This window comes from Octodon degus, unplaced genomic scaffold (assembly GCF_000260255.1).
Source record: "Octodon degus isolate 3935 unplaced genomic scaffold, OctDeg1.0 scaffold00004, whole genome shotgun sequence".
Lineage (NCBI taxonomy): Eukaryota > Metazoa > Chordata > Mammalia > Rodentia > Octodontidae > Octodon > Octodon degus.
Window position 1 is genome coordinate 25,207,994 of NW_004524580.1, and position 8,177 is coordinate 25,216,170.

At 38.8% G+C, this 8,177-nt stretch overlaps 1 protein-coding gene across 1 annotated transcript in view; it reads left to right on the top strand.

Moving 5' to 3' along the window:
- Nedd1 (neural precursor cell expressed, developmentally down-regulated 1) overlaps positions 1–8,177 on the top strand; it is a 71,268-nt gene that overhangs the window by 11,250 nt on the left and 51,841 nt on the right. The window lies entirely within an intron of this gene.

Consider the following 8,177-nt stretch of genomic DNA (forward strand, 5'->3'; position numbering starts at 1 on the left):
CTTTTTATATCATTTGTATTGATTCCTTCCTTCTCATTGATGCCTATTAGTCTCACATTGTTCATCTTTGCATCGTCTTGCAGGTATTGAATTATTTTTTCCTGCATCCTAGTTGTTTTTAAGAGATCTTTTCTTTTTCACTAGCTACAATGGTGTCTTTAAGGTCAGAAAGTCTATTTTCATTTTCAGTCAAACAGTTTTGCCAGCTTGTGATTGAGGTTTTAATTTCCTGTATATCACTTTGAACCTGTTTCATACATCCTATTTCTTTCCTAAATTGCTTATTCAGGGGTTCCATCATTTTTATATTCTGCTCTATTTTTTTATCAGTGTATTCTTTAGAAGCAATTAGTACTTCTTTGATGATAGTTATCATTAAATTTTTTAGTTCCAAAATTATTTCTGATCTGATTTCTTCTATACCTTTCTACAGTTGTTTCTTTACTTCCAACGCTATTATTTCAGAGATATCAGGAGTGTGATTTCCAGTTTCCTCTATGCTAGTGTCTTCTCCATTTGTACTGGGTGGACTCAGGGTCTGAGACTGCATTTTGTTCCTTCTCTTTGTCATTTTGTATATCACTGTCTTCTGACCTTTGGTGTAGTGCTTAGAGTTATTACCTTAGCACCAGGTCCAGATCTACAAAGTTCAGATTCCTTCAGGTGGGTGTTACTTGGATCTGGCTGCTGTGTTTCACTTCTTTCTGCTGCAGCTCTTGGAGTTGAATCCTTTGTGTCACTGTGGCAACATGTTCTGCTCCTGAATCAGCTGGGTGGGTCTTGCCTCTAGTCTCTTTGCAGGGAGTTCTGCTGAAGGGTTCTACGCTTGTCCTGCACCCTGGGTTACATGAGGATCCAGTGGGCCCCAGGTGGTCTCATTCACACACTGGGTCTGGGCTCTGGGTCTGTTCAGGATCCGGTGGCCCTGGGTGGTCTCACTCACACTTACACCTCTTTCTTCGTAAATTCATTTTTTATTGTTTCAGCTACTTCAGGGCAACTGTGGCCTAAATATATTAAAGGGAAAAATTCTGAAAATAATGACTTCATAGTCACAAATTGTACATCACTCTAAGTAGCCTGAGGCAATCTTGTCATGAGCATAAATCATCTCATTGCCCAGTGCATCCACACTATATATACAATTCCCTTGTAAGTCTCCAAGTAGCCTTTTGATTATCAGATTGGATATTGTAGTATTTGTGTTCAAGAAACACCTGTTCTACTTGATGATGTACCCAAAGCAAAGGAGTACTGATAAGTGTCAACTTGAGTATACCAAGGAGAAGCTGTCCTCAAAGTGCTTTCTTTAAGCATCATCTCACATCATTATCAGAAGAGTGAGCCAATTACAAGAAGATATTTTGAGAGAGGTCACGGTCACATAGCTAAATAATGTTATCATTGTCCTATTTCATCATTATTCTTAGTCATCTCTTATAGTTCTTAATTTATAATCGAAACTCTATCACAGGTGTGTATTATAGGAAAAACACAGGAAGGTTTGACACTCATCATTTTAAACACCCACTGGGGTCTTGGAATATGTCCCTGCAGATTGAGTCTTTGTGATTTTGCTTCCTTTTGAAGTCATCCTCGGTCCTTCTTTGTGAACCGCCTCTTCAAGTAGATTCTTGGTACGACACATGTGAGGTGATGGTGTGGAGGATTTACAGAGTTCACATGTTTTTCTTGACATGTTGGGTGATAAGATGACATGTGAGTGATAAGATGGCTAGATAATTCTAAGGTGGCAATCATTTTTCTTTGGGGATGTAGGAGTACTGTTTGTCTTATAAACTCGTGTTACTATTAAGAAACTGAAAACTATTTTTATTGAAACTTGTTTAGTAGCATCTTTTTCTCTTTCAGTTTTGAAAATGCTTAGAATCTTTTTTTTTCAAGCCCCTGTTCTAAAATTTGACAATGCTGCATTTTGGTGTGTAATCTAATTTTTTTTTCTTTTACAAGTGCAGATTATCACTTCATGTCCTAAGATCAGGAATTCTTAGCTCCTGAGAATATTTTCTGGTGTTGTAGATGATCAAATCTAGGCCCTTGCACATGTCAGGTAAGTTATTTTATACTGAACTATAGCAAATGCCCATCTCAGATTTTTTTTTATCTTTATTTTTATTTATTTTTTAACATTTATTTATTTATTTATTTATTGTGTGTGTGTGACCAGCTCAGCCCACCAGGGGGCGGGGCTGGCTGGCATGTGGTGCTGGGGATCGAACAGCAGTCCCTGTGCTTTACCAAGCTTGTTCCAAGTAGGTGCGTTAGACCACTGAGCCATCTCGCCAGCCCTCAGATTTTTTAAAAAAATATATAAAATGTAATGATACATAATATCCAAAGAACTGAACCATTTAAAATATACCCTTTCATAAATTTTGACAGATGTATCCATAATAACATTTTCGTTGTTACCAATTGTTTCTCCTTCTGCATTGTGGTTCATATTTCCATCCATCAGGCAAGTGCTTCTCTGCTTTCTGTCTCTGTGGGTTATTCTGCCTCAAATCTAGACTAATATGAGCGATGGCTCCTCTAGCTTAATCACATAGTAAAAAATGTTTTGGCTAGACTATTCACTATAAATTTTAGAACTAGCTTGTCATGTTGTACCACCCCCCCACACCCACAACCTACTGGAATTTTGGGGAAAATTAAATTAAATATATAGATTAATCCAGGAAAAATGGACAATATAATAATGTTGAATCTTCATAGATATATGGGTATGGCATAGCTCTCTATTTATTTATTCTTTAAATTTTCTTACTCATGCTTCGTAGTTTTCAATTATACAAATTTTATCAGTTATATGTAAATATTTTATGGCTTGGTATATTATTTAAAATGGAAGTATACCTTTTAATTTCACTGCTCCATTCTTCATTACTAGTATATAGAAATACTATTCTATTTTTATATATTGACCTTGTACATGTTTTGCTAAATTCAGTCACCATAGGGGCTTTGCCCCCTGGATTCCTTGTGATTTTTCAGCACACAATTATGTAGTTTGCACAAAGAACTTCACTTCTTTTTTCCATTCTGTGTTCTTTTATGTCTTCTTCCTCTTTTCTACTCTTTTCATTTTTCTCCACTTCTCCACCTTTTCCTGCTGGTCTTATTACATTGCCTAAAACCTCCAATTGTAGTAAGAGTGGGAACCTTTGTGTTATTCTCAGTCTTAGAAGAGAAACACTGAGTCTTTGACCACTCATATTATCTGTGGGATTTTTGTAAATGCCTATGTTAGGCAGCTTTCTGTTGCTGTTACAAAATTCCTGAGATAAATAACTTAAAAAGAGGACTTTCTTGTGCTTACAGCTTCAGAGGGTTCAGTCCATAGTTCCTTGTTTTCATTGCCTTGCACCTGTGGCGAGGGAGAACACCCTGGTTGGGAATGTTCTGGGGAAACACTTCTCACATAATATCAGCTGGGAGGCAGGAAGAGAGAACAGGAAGGGGTCAGGGCTCAAATATCCCCTTCTGGGGCACTTTCCCAGGCACCTGCTTCTTCCAATCAGCCTCTATCTCCTACATTTTCCATTATTTCCAATAGTCTCGCTGGCTGAGGACCAGCTGTGTGGGATACTTAAGACCCAAACTGCAACAGTTCCCTTGAGCCAGCTGAAGGTGTTTGCTGCTTTTTAAAGTCCTAGTTTACTGAGAGGTTAATTATGGATAGATTTTTTTTAATGCTTTTCTTTATGTATTGATATAAAGGTGTGGATTGTCCTACCATTTATATAAGAAATTATGTCCATTGATTTTTGAATGTTAAATCAATTTTGTAGTTCTGGAGTAAATCCTACTTGGCTGTGATATGTGATCTTTTTGTGTATTCCTGGATTTAATTTGCACAACCTATAAATACATAAAGTTGCCTAAAACCTCCAATTGTAGTAAGAGGGATAAAAAAATCTATAGTTTTCTAAAAATGTCTGTCTAGGTTTAGTATCAGAGAAATACTATTCTTAAAAACTGATTTTAAGGGCTGAGGGGATAGCTCACTGGTTTAAGCACCTGCCTGGCAAGAGCTAGGACCTGGGTTCAATTCTTGGTTCTGCATGTCATGCCAGCCCCATGCTGAGCTGACCCCGAAACCAGGGGTGGTGGCACACACGTGTAATCTCAGTGCTGGGGAGGCTGAGACAGGAGGATCACTACGAGTCCAAGATGTGTAGGAGACCCTATACCAAATAAATAAATAAATAAATAAATAAATAAATGATTTTTTAAAACAAATTAAAAAACCCTAAATTTTAAGAAATATTTCCTCATCTCTTACAAAGTCTGTATTGAACCAGTAGTACTTGTTATATGTTTGACAGAATTCAGTAATTAAGCATCTGATCTTAAGGTTGGATTTTCTTAATTATGAAGTAGCTTTCTGTAGTCCATTGTGACTTTTTTCCTGTGCTACTTTTAATATTTATGTCTTTCCAAGTACTTCATTTTTAGATGACCATATTCACTGTGTAGAGTTGTTTAGCACATTCCCTTGCCTCTTGGATGATCTTTGGATCTATCCTGATTAGCTCTCTTTCAGTCATGATATTGGTGATTTATGTCTCTTTTAGCTATGGGTTTATCCATTTTACCAAGCATTTCAAAGCATCAGCTTTCAGTTTCATTGATTCTTCTCTGCTGTTTCTCTGTTTTCAATTTCATTGTTTTGTACTCTCATTTTCACTCTGTGTCTAATTTGCTCTTTTTTCTGAATCCTTCACAGACAACAAAAATCATTATATTGGTCCTTTCTTTTTGTTATAATTTAAACCCATTAGTGCTAAGCACTGCTTCAGCTGTTTCTACATGTTTTTCTTTGTCTGCATAAATCTTATATGTTGCAGTTTGCTTATCATTCAGTTATTTTCTGTTTTCTTTGTAATGTGATTTCTTCTTTGACCTCTGAATTGTTTAAAAGTAAAGCTGCTTAATTTTCAGCTGTTTCAAGGCTTTCATGGTGTTTTATTATTCTCTATATTCAGCGCTACTACGATCAGAGCCTATGCTTTGTAAGTTTTCTTCCTTTAAAATAGATTGAGATGTGATGAATGGCCTACCACATAATCTTTGTAAATGTTCCCTCTGTATTTGAAAAGAATGTTTGAAAAGAATGTTATAACATTTGGTGGGGGTGGTACAGAGTTCTATGAACATCTGTTGGGATTACTGATAATACCCAAACCTTTTATATCTTTTTTGTAAACCAAGGTCTATAGTATTTTATTACAGTAAACAAAGACAAATGCTTTTACAGTATTACTTTCCAAGTAATGGTTCATGAACAGTCAAAGCAAATCAGAACTGGAACATAACTCACAATAGGATGCTTTAAACATTTATCTGACTCTAATGCCATATGGTGCCTTTCATTCATTTCAATACATCCCATGGTGAGTTAGAAGATCTTCAACACAATATAAATATTTTATAAATATCTGACCACGTGGGTACACACCTTCACACTGTCTCACATCTTTCAGCAAAGGAAACACTAACAAATAAAGAGGACACAACTAGTTAGTATGAGAATCTGCTCCAAATATTTCTCTGTAGTAAGGGCATCACATACCTATTCAACGAAGAAAAGCATCCTTACAATTCTGGATAGTTTTAAAACTTTTCAGCGGAGTCTAAACACTTAGCCACGAATTAGGTGCTGAACAGCAGAATTCATGCTGTGAAACCGTAAGGAAAAGGTTCTGGCAACGCAGGCTCCTTGTCATTGGCTCTAAGTGCGCTTCTATGGTGGAGACGGGATGGTGCTTCCACTAAGCCCAGGTATCATCTCTTTGGCCTTCCTTCTTTCTTTAGTCATTTTCCTTGGTGCATCTTATGAGGCTATCTCAACTGTTACAGTGCTTATGCTCAGTGTGTACACTAATTTTCTTGGCAAGTGTCTTGCCCTTAAATTGCTTGTTTACACTAAGACCAACAGCATGCTGGGCAACACTGTAGACTCTTGTTTTGCCATGGTAACATTTGGGTGGTTCCTTTTCGAACAGTACCCATTCCCTTGATGTCTACTGTATCACTGTTTCTTGTAGATTCCTATCTGTATGGCCTAAGGAACAGCTCCGTTTTCTAAAATGCCTAGATTATTTATACCAGATTTCTCTTCTCTTTCTTTTTGTATCTCTTTTAATAAATTACTTGAAGATGGTGGTTCTAACCAAAAGGCAAATCTCCCACATCTTCACTGATTCTTTTTCTTGTCTGAATGAACTAACAATTCCTGAAAAATTCTGTTGAAATACCCAATAATGATTATGGACATGGTCCCACTCCCCTTAGTTCTGATATTTTTCTTCATATGATTCTAAAATTAATTACTGTTCACATAGTTATAATTAGTACAATTTCTGGATTTGCTCCTTTGTTGTTATGAAACATCTCTATTTTCTTTTTCTTTTTTTTTTGGTGAAACTGGGGATTGAACTCAGGCCCTTGCGTTTGCCAGGCAAGTGCTTATTCTACTGAGCTATCTCCCCAGCCCACCTAAACATCTCTGTTTTCAATATTCCGTATCTTGACGTTTACAGTTGGAAACTTGCATATGTTTATATAATTCTAGTATTAACAGGTTCTTCTCCACCATTTGGCTTCTATTGCTTGTAGAATATATTTTGCAGGACTGCGAGGACTATAGGCTCATAGGTATGGTGGTTACTCCCCCAAGAGTGGTGGGCTGTACCAGGGCCGGTGTAGTATCGATACTGCTTCTGGTAACAGCAGAAGGGAGGAAGAGAGAATTACCATGGACTTTATACTATATTTTGACTCTACTTCATAAAATGAAGGGAGATGGAATGCAGTCTTTATAATCTTTGGTTCTGGGCTTAATTCCTGTCTTTGCTATTTATTAACTGCATAGTCTTGGGCAAGTTTTAAACCTCTGTTTCATCATATGTGAAACAGGGATACAGAATAGTACAAACCGTTTTAAAAAATATTTTACACATGTATGCTATGTATGTATGCACATTGTACAGTCTGTACACTCATACATGGTGCTTAGCACAATATAAGTGCTCAATAATTATATTTATAGTATTACTATATTTTGTTGTATCATATTCTTTCATACAGTCATCTCAATTTTCCTGTTTTCAGTTTTGAGCTTTAATTCTTTCACGTTGAATGTTTTCGTTTCTATAAAACACTGTCCCAGTGTTCTATGACCGCACTCCCTTCCTTGGTTCCTAACTTTTTGGGGTCCTATCCATGCCAAAGTTAGATTTAATAACCTCCCGAACTGGAGACTATACAATTAGGATGGTTTCTGCCTGCTCTACTGATTCTTTCGCCACTCCCATCAACCTCCAGAACATGACTAGGACCTTAATAATTTTTCCTCTAGAAAAAACAAAACCAAAAAACCCCTAGACGTATGAGGTTTCCGGGACTTGCAACATGAATATGAATCCCTGGCGGCTGTGTACCTAGTTCAGAAGCTCATCCTGTGTGTACTCGTGATGAAAGAGCAGCACTTTGCAGAAAAAGTGCCCCATAAACATTTTTTAGCAGAAATCATCAAAAGTTTTAAAAGGTCCGTTAGAACCGACACTCTAAAACTCAACACTGTCTCCCTTTCCACCCTGGGAAGCGTTCTCTTCCGAATTCCCAAGTAGATGGTGTTTGGTGTTTGGTGCAAGAGCATGGGTTCAGCTGTCAGCCGTTGGTTAGCCCGGGCGCTCACTCTTGTACTTACCCTTTGGTTTTCCTGGTTTGCAAGTCCTATGTAATTATTACCCACTCTCACGGGCTCCTTTTTAGAGTCTGCTCTCCTAAACCCACATGCACTTCCCTGATCACGGGCTTTCACGCACGTTGTCCCGCTCCCCTCCTCACTCCGGTCTGCACCAGCACCAGCCTCCTCCGCCTCCTGCACAGGCCCTCGCCCCCCGTCCCACCACGTCCCCGGGCGCCGACCCGGAGTGGACCAGCGCCTGGCACGCAGCACGCACTCGGCGCACAGACGGGACGCGTAAGACCGACAAGAGCGCCCTAAAGCCGTCCCGGGGCGTGCAGGCGCCCGCCGAGCGCAGCCCCGGCTCCAGCCCGCCCGCAGGGGCGCCCCGGCCGCGCCCTCCGTGACGCCGCGCGGGCGGGACTTCCGGCCGCCCAAGTTTAACAGTCCAGGCGGGAGCCGG